Here is a 5,983-nt window from a genome sequence, read left to right as displayed (position 1 = left end):
TTTTTGTAATATCCTTTAACACGAAATTCTTTTAACATGAAAAAATATTTCAGTCCCCTCAGTTTCGTGTTAAACGATTTTCACTGTGTATATATATATGTGTGTGTATGTATGGAAGAGAAGGTCTGTGATACGGTTTGCATATTTGCAGCTGGAGATCCACGAAGGGAGAAAAAAGAATCACGTATCATAAAATAGTTTTTTTTTTTTTTTTTTTCCCTGAGCTTTCAACCCCTATCAGGGGTCTTCATCAGAGGATAATGCTTCGACTTACAAGAATCAAAGCCAACATATAGCAACACATTCAGTGGGGGGTGGTTGGAGGTGACTAAGTCAGTATGATCGGGGGGGTTGTATAATTTATTTATTGTGTACATGTTGTTCTTAAGTTGGCATATGCTGGATTTATGTCCAAGTGTCTGTTGATGGCATTTTCATCTGATAGCCAAGACTCTGCCAACTCTCTGGCACTTTTAGTACTGGCCTTAAATTTTACTTTTACGTTGTCCCAGTTGAATGTGTGTCCTGTCAATTTAGTATGTGCATAGATCAAAGAGAGTGCGTCCTTTCTTCTGACGGCGTTGCGATGTTCCTGTACACATGTTGAGATTCTTTTTGACGTTTGTCCTATGTATACCGCTGAGCAAGAATTGCATGGAATACTATAAACTGCGTTTCGTGTTTCGGCTGTCAATTTCTTGTTTTTAGCATTAAACAGGACCATGCGCAGATTGTTCGTGGGTTTATGTGCTATTCTGATGCCCCACTTGGTCAGGGTGCATGCTGTGCCTTCTGACACATTATGGTGATAAGGGAGTGAGTGCCAGGTGGGGTGGGGGTTCTGAATTAAGTCGATTGTTTGCTGATTCATTTGGCGTCTGCTGTGTAGACTCCGATTTAATGAATGTTTTTGAGTATCCGTTCGAGTATCCGACACATCAGCTTCCTGGACATTTACATCAAAAGAAATAGTGACGCCACCCTGACCACAAGTGTTTACCGCAAACAATGCTACACAGACAAGATTCTACACTTCTCCAGCAACCACCCAGTATCTCATAAACGGAGCTGCGTGAAAACCCTATTCAAACGAGTCCACACTCATTGTAATACCAAGGAAACAAAAATTAATGAGAGACGCTATCTCTTCCACCTTTTCACCTCGAACGGATACTCAAAAACATTCATTAATCGAAGTCTACACAGCAGACGCCAAATGAATCAGCAAACAATCGACTTAAATCAGAACCCCCACCCCACCTGGCACTCACTCCCTTATCACCATAATGTGTCAGAAGGCACGGCACGCACCCTGACCAAGTGGGGCATCAGAATAGCACATAAACCCACGAACAATCTGCGCACGGTCCTGTTTAATGCTAAAAACAAGAAATCGACAGCCGAAACACGAAACGCAGTTTATAGTATTCCATGCAATTCTTGCTCAGCGGTATACATAGGACAAACGTCAAAAAGAATCTCAACATGTGTACAGGAACATCGCAACGCCGTCAGAAGAAAGGACGCACTATCTTTGATCTATGCACATACTAAATCGACAGGACACACATTCAACTGGGACAACGTAAAAGTAAAATTTAAGGCCAGTACTAAAAGTGCCAGAGAGTTGGCCGAGTCTTGGCTATCGGATGAAAACGCCATCAACAGACACTTGGACATAAATCCAGCATATGCCAACTTAAGAAGAACATATACACAATAAATAAACTATACAACCCCCCCCCCCCCTTGATCATACTGACTTAGTCACCTCCACCCACCCCCCACTGAATGTGTTGGTATATATTGCCTTTGATTCTTGTAAGTCTAAGCATTATCCTCTGATGAAGACCCCTGATAGGGGTTGAAAGCTCAGGAATAAAAAAAAAAAAACTATTTTATGATACGTGATTCTTTTTTTCTCCCTTCGTGGAGCTCCAGCTGCATATATGTATGTATGTATGTATGTATATGTATGTGTATGTATGTATATATATGTATATATGTGTGTATGTGCCTTCTGTCTCACTGTCTTGTCTTGTGTGACGTTAAAATGTCTGTCGCAGGATGTCAAATTGTCTTCTGAGAAGATCATGCCTTGTCTCCCTGCCTTTTCTTTAAGATGTTACTCCTATCCGTAGCCTGACATCCACATATTAAAACACACTTTGTAAACACATATGGTAAGTTTACATGTGTTTAAAGCGTGTGGGAGGGATATTTTAAGGCTTAAACTATTTATATTAAAAAAAAAAAAAGGTTTATTTATATGGTCTTTCTATATTGCGGATTTTCACCTATCGCTAATGGGTCTGGAACGTAACTTCCGCGATATGCGGGGAATCACTGTACTTTGAAAACTCAGCCAATAATAAACAAAAATCCAAAGAATTAAGAAGGGTTCCCTAACTTTTTCATTTGACTGTATATATAAAACACTTTTGGTTTTGTAAGTCACCTTGGTTAAAGTTGTCTGTTAATGAAAAAAAAAAAAAAAAAATCCTGGGGTGGTTATGTCATTTTATTTGCAGGGTCCATAAAGATGTACACAGCAATGATGCATTTTTAAAAATGTTACATACCCCATGTAGTTTATACTGTTAGCCAAGAAAAAAATTTAAACTCCTCTTTTCATGCAGAATGAGAGAACAAAGTTTGATATAATGCAAGCCAAGTACTACTCATGTATTATGATTGAAAACAATGTGAAAAACGTCCATGAGAAAAAAAAGAAAATTCTTCTGTTACATGTGTTGCATGATCCACATGTCTGTTATCCAGTCATATGCTCAAAATATGCAAAATTCATGCAGCATTTGGCTAAAATATTTTTAGTAGTTTCTTCCAGAATAGTCGGCATACAGTGGAACCTCGGTTCACGACCATAATTCGTTCCAAACCTCTGGTCGTAAACCGAATTGGTCGTGAACCGAAGCAATTTCCCCCATAGGATTGTATGTAAATACAATTAATCCGTTCCAGACCGTACGAACTGTATGTAAATATATTTTTTAAAATATTTTTAAGCACAAATATAGTTAATTACACCATAGAATGCACAGTGTAATAGTAAACTAATGTAAAAACATTGAATAACACTGACAAACACCCAGGCTCCCTGCTCAGCTGCACGTACAGGCTCGCTCTACACTGCATGCGCTCGCTCTCTAGCATGCGAGCCTGCCTGCTCTCTCTCTCTGTCTGTCTCTCTGTCTCTCTCATCAGCACCCGAGCGCTCTCTCTCTCTCTCTCGCACGTGAGCCTGCCTGCTCGCTCTCTCTCTCTCTCTCTCTCTCTCTCTCTCTCTCTCTCTCTCTGTCTTACATTGCAGCAGTTCACGTCTGACCGAGAACAATGCAACACGTGCGGAAATCATCAGCGCGCACAAACCGAAAGGGAAATTGGCTTGTTCGTATACCGAGTGTGTGGTCGTGAACCGAGGCAAAAGTTTGGCGAACTTTTTGGTCGTAAACCGAGTTGTACGTGTACCGAGACGTTCGTGAACCGAGGTTCCACTGTATAGCATGAACAGCAAAGGCCTTCCCATAATACTGTGCTTTTGAATTAATTTAAAAATTGTTGTTGGCCATCACTAAAAGCTATGTAGGGTCAGTGACCTATTCAAATTAATTTTTGGGTGGAGTATTCATTTAAAGTTCTTTACCAGGATGTAATTGTATGTTTCAGTTCCGCTTTTCCTTATGATACAGAAATTGGTCGGTCACTATCTTGACTCTTCATTGCCAGGCTAGAACAAACCTGACCTTTGGAGTTTTCATGAGTATGACCCTTTCACAGCTGTTTAATATTTATATTACTTCTGAAATGGCCAAGGCGAAGGAGGGGATCAGCTTGGGTGAAATGTGACCAAAATAAGGCAAAATGAAAGTCTAATTTCATCCTCTTGTTTTTTTCCCCCCATAATCAGGTTTGTGGTTCATGCCTCCCTCCTTATAGTTACTGTGTTATGTAAGTATTACTCTTTGTGTGTGTGTGAATGTTGTTGTTTTTATTTTTAAATAATAAATTTGTCTTTTTTTGATTCAGTACTAATGTATTCACAAGTAACCATGTAATTTGTCTTTCAGCACAAACATTGTGCAAGGGTGAGATTACAGTGACGACCAAGTTACACAGCATCGCAATGCTTGAATGTTCAACAGCTAAAGCTGATTCAATGCAACAGATAACTTGGACCTTGAATGGTACTACAATACAGGATTCACAAAGGCTTCATACTGTCAATTCTAGATATGAAATTATAAAAGAAGGATCTGACAAACACACAGTTTATCTTAAAATTTCTAATGTTCACATGAGAGACCTTGGAACATATGTATGTTTTTTAAAATTTAGAGAAACAGTAGAAGAATGTAAAGTTATACTAGTGTTGTCTAAGAATATTCAAGCGAAAGGAAGAGCAGCTGAACGGAGTTTGAATTTGATTTGTTTAGGTGTGTGTTTGTTTTTTTTGTGTTTTTTTTTTTTTTATATATATTGATGCTTAAATGATACACACCAGAATAAAAACTGAAAAAGCACAAACGTGTACACAACCCTGCATAGCCTACTTCACATAGCAGATGTGCTTGTAACTTTTTTTTATTTATTTCAGTGTGGTATTAACCTCATTTTCCCCTTTTTGTACATATACAAGTACCACTTAACTTGTAACACAGTTCGATTTTGTCTTAATCAGAATATGCCCACACTTAGTTGATATTATATGAACCAAAGCTACTCAAGTGCATGAATGCTACTCTGAGCAGTACAACATTTAAAGCATTATTTGTTAGCAAATAACACTAATGAAGAATAGTAGAAATAATATAATAACATTCCATAAATTATAAAGTGAAGTGGACTTGAATGAAGCCAGCTGACACTGGGCATTACTTGTGTGTATTTTATTTAAAGCATTATTGAAAAGTAGATTGCTAGTTTTGCTGTAAGTCACTTTCATATTAGCATTAATGTGAAGTTTGTCTCTCCAAAGGAGCCGAAAGAGCTGCTTTTCAGTGTTATTACTCAAAACACAACAGAAAACTGATATATAGAATTTGATTTGTTTTAAGCACTTCAGGGACATCAGGTTATGTTTCTTTTTTTTTTTTATCCTTCCCCTCTGTGCCCTTTCAGCTCTTTATAATCATGGATGTGAAGCAAAATCATTTAATTGGTTATTTTTTAACAGTTAATTGGAGTTTTATGTATTCATTAAGGGTTAAAGTAAGTTCATGTGCAATTGTCAACACGTATTGTCTATTTTCAGTTTATTCTTTTGGTGCAGTTATGACAGGCCAATTGCTCCAATTTGATATTCATGTCCAAGCCTGTACTCCTTGTAAATCCTGTTTACAGGGTGTGTCTCTTTGTTACAATATGAATTGTTCACTAAAAACTGAAAAGGAATGTACTAAATTTAATAATGATTAGATTTTGTTAAATGAAGGAATTTTGTCCATTTTCCTTCCTAAATTAAATCTGGTATGTGAAAAAAGTAAAGACTAGTGAGCAAACTATTTATTTCCACAGACATTGCTGTTTTCTTCTATAATACCTATCAAGACAATCTTCAATTCATTTTTAAAACCAAATTGTTTTTAAAGTATTCAGTAGGAAAAAGTGCAAAGAATATTAAATTATGAATAACCCCAATCCAATTTTTAAGACCTTTTTAAATCCATGATTGAATGTTTAAAACTGCACTTTACAGATAATGAAACGGTTGTATCTGTGATATCAAATCTGTTTATGTAACGTCTGCTTTTTCCTTACGAAGCAGACCTCCCACCACCACCCTGTTCTTTCTGCTGCTGAGTTGTTTATCACATCAATACTTTATAATAATGATCCTGTACACAGTATTTTGAAAGTTTTGTTGTTAAGAAGTTTGTATTTTTCTATTTTAATATTGTAATCATTGAAGGATAAGTTTTGTAATTTTCAGGTCAAAGTTGTTTCTTCACCATCATGCCATATA

At 37.1% G+C, this 5,983-nt stretch overlaps 1 long non-coding RNA gene across 1 annotated transcript in view; it reads left to right on the top strand.

The window, feature by feature from the left end:
• The window catches only part of LOC114661862 (uncharacterized), a 19,996-nt gene extending 14,229 nt beyond the window's left edge, over positions 1 to 5,767 (top strand). The window contains exons 3-4 of the long non-coding RNA XR_003717919.2: positions 3,929 to 3,969; positions 4,089 to 5,767. This is a non-coding gene — a long non-coding RNA (uncharacterized LOC114661862). The remainder of the gene's footprint in view (positions 1 to 3,928; positions 3,970 to 4,088) is intronic.
• Positions 5,768 to 5,983: the final 216 nt, after the last annotated feature.

Source organism: Erpetoichthys calabaricus, chromosome 12, assembly GCF_900747795.2.
Source record: "Erpetoichthys calabaricus chromosome 12, fErpCal1.3, whole genome shotgun sequence".
NCBI classification, from domain to species: Eukaryota; Metazoa; Chordata; class Cladistia; order Polypteriformes; family Polypteridae; genus Erpetoichthys; species Erpetoichthys calabaricus.
This window is presented reverse-complemented; position numbering and strand designations above follow the sequence as displayed.